This window comes from Triticum urartu, chromosome 1, assembly GCF_003073215.2.
Source record: "Triticum urartu cultivar G1812 chromosome 1, Tu2.1, whole genome shotgun sequence".
Classification (NCBI taxonomy): Eukaryota; Viridiplantae; Streptophyta; class Magnoliopsida; order Poales; family Poaceae; genus Triticum; species Triticum urartu.
In genome coordinates, this window is record NC_053022.1 from 279247437 (window position 1) to 279256811 (window position 9375).

The window sequence follows — 9375 nt, forward strand, 5'->3', positions numbered from 1 at the left end:
TCATCGTTGTCGTTGTCCTCGGGGCAGCACCCGATGTGGCGAACATCTTCCCCGAATACCCGCACGTAGAGGGTCGCGTCGCCGTCGTACTTGAAGTGGAGAGTACACCGCCTGCCCAGGCCGCGCGCAAGGGCAAACGTCTGCCAGCCGCGGGCCAGGGATGCGTTTCCTGCGACGGAGACTTCCACCACGACCCACAAAGCTTTGCTGCAGCAGCCGTCCGCCTACAGCCGGAGACCACCTGGACCTGCGGCCGGCAGTTCGCCGGCAAAGAACCACTGGAGCTGAAGCCAGGTGCCAGTCGAGTTCTCCGATCACACGATGAATTCCGGCATCACCTGCGCCGAGTCAAAGCACGGACGAGGAGGCGGCGCAACCATGGCGCGCCTCACATCATCGATGGGACTGCTACGACCTGGGCGACTCCCATCACGCGAGGAGGCGCCACCGCAGCCGCGAGGGGCCACGATGGGGGGCGCGGCGTGCTTACGCGGGTGACCATGCCCCCTCTTGGGTGGCGGCGAGACAGGCCGCTCCTGGCGGGCCTTGCCGTTTTCTGCGGCTGAGAACCTCTTCGCCGACCCCTCCTAGCGGGCCTTCCCCTTTTCTATGGCCGAGAACCTCTTCACCGGCGCCATAGGTGTCGCTGCTAGTAGTGAAGCAAGGGAGAAGAAGCAGGAAAAGCGAAGGAAGAGATGGGTGATGGGGGCTCCGCCCCCCCCCTTCCCATTTATAATGACCTTTTTTCTGCATGCAGTAGGGACTCATCAAGTTTGGCAGTTGTCGAGGCAGCGTGGGGAAGCGGAGATGCCCATGTCCCATCAATCGCCATGCGTCAATCGAGGTCGTAGGTTGTTCGGGCCCGCAGCGCTCCGCACTTGCCCCTTGGCTTCGCCTCGAAGCCAAGTCCGAGCGCGCCTTAGGCCCGGGGGCTACTATCAGCATCCTGGGAACGGGGGTCCCCAGATTTGCCTGCCTGCGGCCCATGGCGTGGCTGCACCATCGGCCCCGTTCGGCCCATCTTCGCCAGCAAACACTCAAGACCCTCACGAGGGGCCAAGCCTCGTGAGGTGGACGACGCAAGACCTCCTCAGGGGTGGCCTCACCAGGCTGGCTCATGAGGGGCGGAGAGATCAAGGCAAGGGGCACTTCGAGAGGTTCTTGTGACGCAAGCCATGATGACCAAGGCCAGGCGGGCACCAGGCGGGCGCCAGCGCGCGTAGTGTCCTTGTTTCCTCTTTGGTGCGAAAGGGACAGGCGCAGGCGAGGAGTCTCGAGGCATCAGGCAAAGGTTTCCATATCAGTACAACAAGACCAAGACCAGTAGGACGGCAGGACAGAGGTCACCGTGGAGCCCAGGACGGCTTCACCACCAGAGCCTTTGGCACGCGAAGACCACCTTTAGTCAGGATAACTCATACTAGTTGTCCCCCTTCAAATTTGGCCGTTGTGGCATCCCTTCCCGCCTAATATTTGGGAAGAGGATCAGGGCCTCTGTAAATAGGACTAGCCATCACCATAGGTAGAGGGAGAGATCCATTCCACCCTCATACGCACAAGCTCATCAAGCTCAAGAACACCTCTCCTCAGGAGGTTGTTCTTCCCTTGTACTTGTTCATCCTCAGCCCAAGAGGCAATCCACCACACCACACAGGAGTAGGGTATTACACCACATCGGTGGCTCAAACCAGTATAAATCTTGTGTCCCTTTGTTCTGTGAGTTCGACGCGCTGAGCCTTGAGATCGTGGTGAGGGAGAGTCCAAGGGGGAGGAGAGATCTTCGTGCGCACCCCAGTGTTCGAACCTCAAGGGTTTTGCCGGAACCCGAAATCCGACAGTGGCACCCCATGTTCCTCTCTTGAATCCCCTTCATGTACTCCGACTTTTCTTTGGCAGCTTCGGCAACGCAAGCCTTTTTGAGTATTTCAAACTGATCTTCCGTAATTGTCGGATTATCCTTTACAATCTCGGAGTAGGGTTCCTCTTTGATGATGATCCGATGTTTCACCCTTACTTTCGAGGCAGACAACGCGTCGCTAAACATGCCCATGGCGCATCTATTTATCTTCTTCGTTGATGGGTCTTGCCACGGTTGAGTATATTTGATTTCATCCCGGCCAGGGAACACGAATATCTGGTGAAGGTTCCTTAGGAGGTAGTGCTCCATATTTGGTATCTTATTTAATCTCTCATTGTTGATGGTGGCGGTTGCCCGTAGGATGCAGCCTATTTGATTGTCGTAGCACGTGCGCGCTTTCGCAGGCTCTTTTGGCTCAAAAATTTCGGAGTCCACCTCCGTGACCACCAGTCTAGTAGTGTTGAGCTGGTTTGGGCACCACATCCTCTTCGGTTTCAGTTCTATACCGGCTTCGCTAGTCTCGGTGCCGGTGTCGGTCTCAGCGCCGGTCTCGATGTCGGTCTCAGTCTCGGATGTGACAGGTGGGCACTGCAACAACCCTTGCTCCTCGAGAAGGTTCAAATAGGCATCTGCCTCCTCGTAGACGTTGCAATCACCAGAGCCCTGTCCTTCATTGTTGCTAGCCATGTTTGCTTCGATTAAATCTAGTCAATTAATTCTAGACCTAATAAAATGAATAATGACATAAAAAGGCCTATGTTTTGCAGGAATGTTGATTCATTCCCGTTGTGGTAAATCTCGGGCACTCGATATGTCCTAGTTTGTAGCACAAGTCATGCCGAAATTCACGGAAAATTTTGGCATGACCTTTGTTACAAAGTGCACAAATCGAGCGCCGGAAATTTGCTGGAACGTAAATGAATCAACATTCCGGCAAAACATAGACCACTCGGAATCATTCCCTGCAAACAACAAAATCCACTTGGGCACAACCGAACCACTTCAATGTTGCATATAACATGACCACTTAAGAACATGTACATGAGCAACTACAAAAGTAGATATACATGATCCAACACTATTGAGGAATTTGCATAGAACATGACCACTTCAAATATGCATCTCCTAGTGTTTGATACTTCAAGAAAATCTACACAAATCTCATGCTCTCTCAAACTCAATTCAAAAACCAAATATAGATGGATGAACCCTAGAAACCTAGAACCTTTACATATTTCTGTTCTAAATTGTTGTCCTAATAAAAAAATATGTCCTAATATAAATTATGAAACCTCAAACTCAATTTATGCCCTAAATTTCAAATTATGAACCCTATAACTCAATTCAAATTATGTCCTAAATTTCTGTCATAATAAAAAAATCAATAAAAACTAAGAACCTACTGGACTTGCAACACTAATCTTCTTCTTCTAAGCCTTTTGTCCCAAACAAGTTGGGGTAGGCTAGATATGAAACCCTTTCATGAGGACTTCCCAGGAGGTCACCCATCCTAGTAGTACTCTCGCCCAAATGGGTTTCATACGCAAATGACTGGCTAGTTTTTACGTTGGCTCCCCAAGCCTATCACAACCCTTATATATGAAACCCTTTCACGAGGACTTCCCAGGAGGTCACCCATCCTAGTACTACTCTCGCTCAAATGGACTTGCAACACTAATAGAAATTTATATTTTTATATTAATTTTTTCTCTAAACTAAACACTACTGCCCTAATTAACATCTAGTTAAACCCTACCGCCTAGTACTTAAGCATCTACAAGTACTAACTAATTAGATGAACCCTAGCTAGCTACTTAAGAATCTACAACTACTTAAGAAACCATTGATGAACCCTAGGAATTATACAACTACTTAAGCATACATTGGGTGCAAAACAACTATACAAGTACTTAAGCAACTATACAACCCTAAAATATATTTATTTAACTACTTAAGCATATACAAATCTGTCCTAAAAAATATATTTAGTTAACTACTTAAGCATATACAAATTTATCCTAAACATTATATTTAGTTAACTACATTGGGTGCACAACAACTATATAACTACTTAAGCATCTACAAGTACTAGCTAATTAATTTGATGAACCCTAACTAATTAGAAGAACCTTAGCTAATTTGATGAACCCTAAAATTTAATGAACTCTAGGAACCCTAGCTAGGCAGAGGTAGGGGAGGATGAGGTGGAGGTGTAGGCATGCTCACCTCGGGTGTTGGCGGAGTTAGGGAGCAGGAGGAGGTAGAGCGGCCGAGGGAGGGGGCGCGTGGCGTCGAGGTCAGGGTTAGAGCTCGGGCACGCGGCGGAGGGCGGTCACCAGACGGCCACCGAGGGCAGCAGACAGCGTGTGGAGGGCGATGGGAGGGCATGCGAAGACCGACGGCGATGTAGGGCGACGGTGGCGGTGACAGCAGAGGGGGGATTTGGGGGAAGTGGCCGGGGGGGAGAAAAACCGCGCGGGGTTAAGTCAAAAATAGCGGTAGCGCCGGCCTGGAAAAGCGATATAGCTAACTTAGCTATAATGCTGGCTGTCAAAACACGCTACTGCTATAGGCAGTAGCAATTTATTTTCCTTTTCTTTTCTTTTTTCCCTTTTCCTTTTACTTTTCTTATTTCCTTTTCTTTTTGCCTTTCTCCTTTATTTAAGGAACTTATCTATAGCGGGGGTACAAGGAACTCGCTACTACTACATTAGCTATAGCGCTTGTTCTAAAAGCACGCTACTACTATGCCTTTCTCCTTTATTTTTATTTTTCTTTTATTTTCCTTTACATTTTATTTTTTCCTTTCTCCTTTTTCTATTTCTTCCATTTTCATTTACTTTTCTATTTGTTTTTCATTTTATTTTCTTTTAACAGCAGTAGCGCTTTCCACAGAAAACGCGGTGTTACAACCAACTTAGTAGCAATGCATTTTACCTAAGCTCGCTATTACTATTCCTAACCTGCCGAGAACTGTGTGGGAATTGTAGTAGTAGCACTTTTCCTTGTAGAGGCGCTACTGCTACCGCCTTAGTTGTAGCGCGTTTTGTGACCAAGCGCTACAGGTAAATAGAAGTAGCACTTGTTTTTGACCAACGCTACTAATAATCCTCTGTGTATAAGGTTTTCCCTAGTAGTGGAGCAGGGGCTCTCCCACCCCCCCTTTCTCCTGGTGCGCCGCCTGAGCAATCATCGTGATGGTGATCTACACCAACAACTTCGCCGCCTTCATTACCAACTCTCTACCCCACTATGCAGTAGTGTGACACCTCTTCTCCCCACTATAATCTCTACTTAAACATGGTGCTTAATTCTATATATTATTATCCAATGATGTATGGCTGCCCTATGATGTTTGAGTAGATTCATTTTGACCTATGGGTTGGTTGATGATCGTGATTAGTTTGAGTTGTATGTTTTATTTTGGTGTTGTCCTATGGTGTCCTCCGTGTCGCGCAAGCGTGTGGGATTAACACTCTAGGGTATTGCTATACGTTCATGATTTGCTTATATATGGTTGGTGGCGAGAGTGACAGAAGCTTATACCCAAGTAAGGGGGTTGTCGCGTATAGGATAAAGAGGAGTTGATACTTAATGCTATGGTTGGGTTTTACCTTAATGATCTTTGATAGTTGTGGATGCTTGCTAGAGTTCCAATCATAAGTGCATATGATCCAATTATGGAAAGTATGTTAGCTCATGCCTCTCCCTCATATAAAATTGCAATAATGATTACCGGTCTAGTTATCGATTGCCTAGGGACAAAATACTTCTCTTGTGTTATAAAAATCTTTCTACTAAACAACTAACTATTATTATCTCACAAAGTACTCCTAGTTTTATTCTTGCAAAGTAGTTTTAGCATCACACCTACAAAATAGTTATATATACTTGTTCTAGGCAAAGCGAACGTTAAGTGTGTGTAGAGTTGTATCGGTGGTCGATAGAACTTGAAAGGAATATAAATCCTACCTTTAGCCCCTCGTTGGGTTCGACACTCTTATTTATCGAAAAAGCTACAATTGGTCCCCTATACTTGTGGGTTATCAAGACCTTTTTCTGGCGTCGTTGCCGGGGAGCAATAGCGTGGGGTGAATATTCTCATGTGTGCTTGTTTACTTTATCACTAAGTAGTTTTTATTTTCTGTTCTAAGTTATTCTCTATCTTTAGTTATGGATATGGAACATGAAATACCAAAAAAAATAGTTGTACTTGCTACTCATGGAGATGGGGAACCTCCTAAAACCCTCGATGCTCGTTATGTGGAAAATATTAAACACTATGTTGATAATCCTGACAAAACCCCATTCAACTTGATAACGGGACACGTTGGATCGACGTGAATACTTTAGGGATTATCACTTGACTCATAAAGGGAAACTCTTATGGGATCAAATTAATTATTTGCAATGGTATGCTTGGGATTTATGCTTGAGATATGATTATACTTGTTACTCTAGGATGTAGGCTCCACACCTTTCCTTTTTATGTGAATTTATGATAGTGAAACTTTGGCTTCTTATGCTAATGGTATATATGATTACTATGATGTGGAATGAATAGAAGAATTTGTGAGGGTGCTTATGAAATTGAATCTTTGTTTGAAAAGTATGAATATTTTGATGATGCTATTTATAGACATAATTTTTTTGCTACGAGAACTATAAAAATACAATGTCGATATTGATGCATTTATTGAGAAAGTCTCCGTTGTCCAGGAAGAGACTAATATTTTTGCAGGAATCTATGGATGAAGAAATTGCTGAAACTGTGAGATCATTGGATGAAAAAGATGACGAGGAGAGCGAAGAACAAAAGGAGGAAGAGCGGATTAGCTACTCATGCCCACCTTCTAGTGAGAGTAACTCTTTATCCCATACATTGTTTAATTTTCCTTCGTGCTTACCGAAGGATGAATGCTATGATTCCTTGGATTCATTTGAGATATACCTTTTTGATGGAATTAATGCTTACTATGCTTGTGGCCAAGATGCCAATATGAATTATGCTTATGGAGAAGAACTTGCTATTGTTCGATATGTTAAACATGAAATTGTTGCTATTGCACCCAAACATGCTAATCCTATTACCTTTTTTGAATTCTCCCTCGGTGTTGGTGGGGTAGTCCTAGCCATGGACGTCCAGGTGTCCTGCACACCGAAAATTGTGTCTTTCTTGGCCTCGTCGGTCGGCGCCTGATGAGTGTTATTTTACACTCTTACCTGAGTTTAAACAGATATATTTAATTAAAACTAAGATATTCACTCTGATATTGCCACCAATGACTAATGAATGCATATGATTCCAAAAATCCTTTCTTTATTTTGTTTTCATGGGAAATGGGCTATTTATGGACAAAATCAAGTCAGAATATGGAAATGAGTAAATGAGGAGATAGAAGAAATCAAGTGGAGGCGCACCAGAAGAAACGGAGTAGAAGAAGACGTTCCATGCGACCGTGCCCGCTCGAATGAGAGGTCGTATGGCATGGAAATCGACGCTTCTCGTCCACCTAAACAAAATTTATAAAGGGTCGAGGCCAAAATGTCAATAGAGGAGCCATGGAACCGCAAAACAGAGAGTCGTCTTCATCCCCATCTTCATCAACCTTAGCCGGCACCAATTCCCATCTCCATAGCCACCATATTCATCTCCACCATAGTTCTTCCTGCATCCATTGTAAGACATATTACCAATCAATCTACCTTCATGATGTGCTCTTTGTGTGATCTGATTTCCATGTGTGAGTAGTTCGGTAAGGTATGGATTGAGGCAAGAGCTTTGCAACCCAATGTATTTGTTGGAGGGATCAATAGAAGTGCTTTTAATTAATGCCCCGTATGTGTGAATAAAAATTATTCCGTCATTGTCTCTTGTCTCGTTCGCATTCTTCATCCCTGCAGGTACCCAGGATCATAGAGAATGACCCACAGAGAGGCTAAGGGCAGGGAGACCATGAAGTTTTACTCTGAACACCAACGACAGAAAGGATTAGTATGATAACACAGATCCTATATCTGGGGATTCAGGAGGTGTAGTCATTAAACGCCCAATGCTTTTGTATGATTATTTGAATCTTATGTACGAGGCAATCCCGCGAGATGGATAGAGCCTTCAGTTGGACAACTGACTCTTGATACAGGACACGTGTTGGTCAAGACGTAATTTGGACACATCCCCCACTCCAGTTCATAACAAGCACATATCGATCGGTGACTTACGTCGCACAAATTAAGATCATATCTGGTCCCTTCACAAATATATGGTTGTAAGCATTAAGAATGCATATTTGTACCTATTTTTATTGTAAGTGTTTGCAGTGCCAAGTTTGATTTATGATCCGGTCAAAATCTAGAATCGTTCTGTTAGCAAAAGCTTGTCTGAGACCATAGCTTAAAGGGCATGATCCTCCTATGGGTTCGATAAGTCGGGGTCACCTTTCTCGCCAGCTTCCAAAATGGCAGGCAAAGAGAAGGAGAGTCCAGGGCGGGGCTGGCCAATGAAGCTGGGTGACCTGTCTTGGTCTTTGTGGAATGTGTGCCACAAATTTACCATTAAACAATTATTTTCTAACAAACCGACTGACATCTTGTTTAAATTGGCTACTTTTGTACAAGAGTGGAGCCCTCTTGCTAAGGTTGCTGATGTTGAAGCTATTACCCTGATGGTTGGCAAGATGCCCTATCCCCCCCCCCCCCCCCCCCCCCCCCCCCGCACCACCTATTTATGGATGAGTTGCCTTTTATGTGCTTTGAGACTCTAAATTCGGTTTTTTGTTTTCTATACTAGACCTCTACGTGGTGGCTTTACTCATAAAGTCGGGCATATGCCTTTTTCTATAAAAAAAAATCTACCCAAATGATAGGTGTTGCACGTGGGGCACGAAGCAACATGGTCCAAACGCTTCCATTACCATCCATTTTGCCACATCAAACATATGACACTAGCGAAATCTTTTTGATTTTTCGGACTTCAAAATGTTTTATCTCTTAAACAAAAAATATGATCAAAAATTTGTTTTCACCATTAAACCCGTCTCGACGAGTTCTTCAAAATTAGATCCCAGATTGATATGTTTCGACGACTTTTTTGGGGGGCCAAAAGTTGCCATGATGTTGCACTCAAGTTGCCCTAGTGTTTACACTAAAGTTGCCATGATATGTTTCATCCATTTTTTTCTTCTAGATTTAAAGCTACCATTGTATTTCAAATACTTTTCACGCCAAATTTAATTAATAGACCATGTCAATTTTTAGTAATTAACCACATCAAATTTAATTCATGGATCATGGCAATTTTTAATAATTCATCTTGGCAATTTTAGTTTATAGATCATAGCAATTTTAGTATTTTGAACATAGCAGTTCTAGTATTTTGACCATAGAAATTATTTTTTTATGAACCATGGCAAATTTAAGTAATTCACTAGAGCAATTTTAGGTTTTGGTTCATGATAAATTTGAGTCATTGACCATGCATTTTTAAAGTAATTGATGACAGATTTCTTTTTAATTAT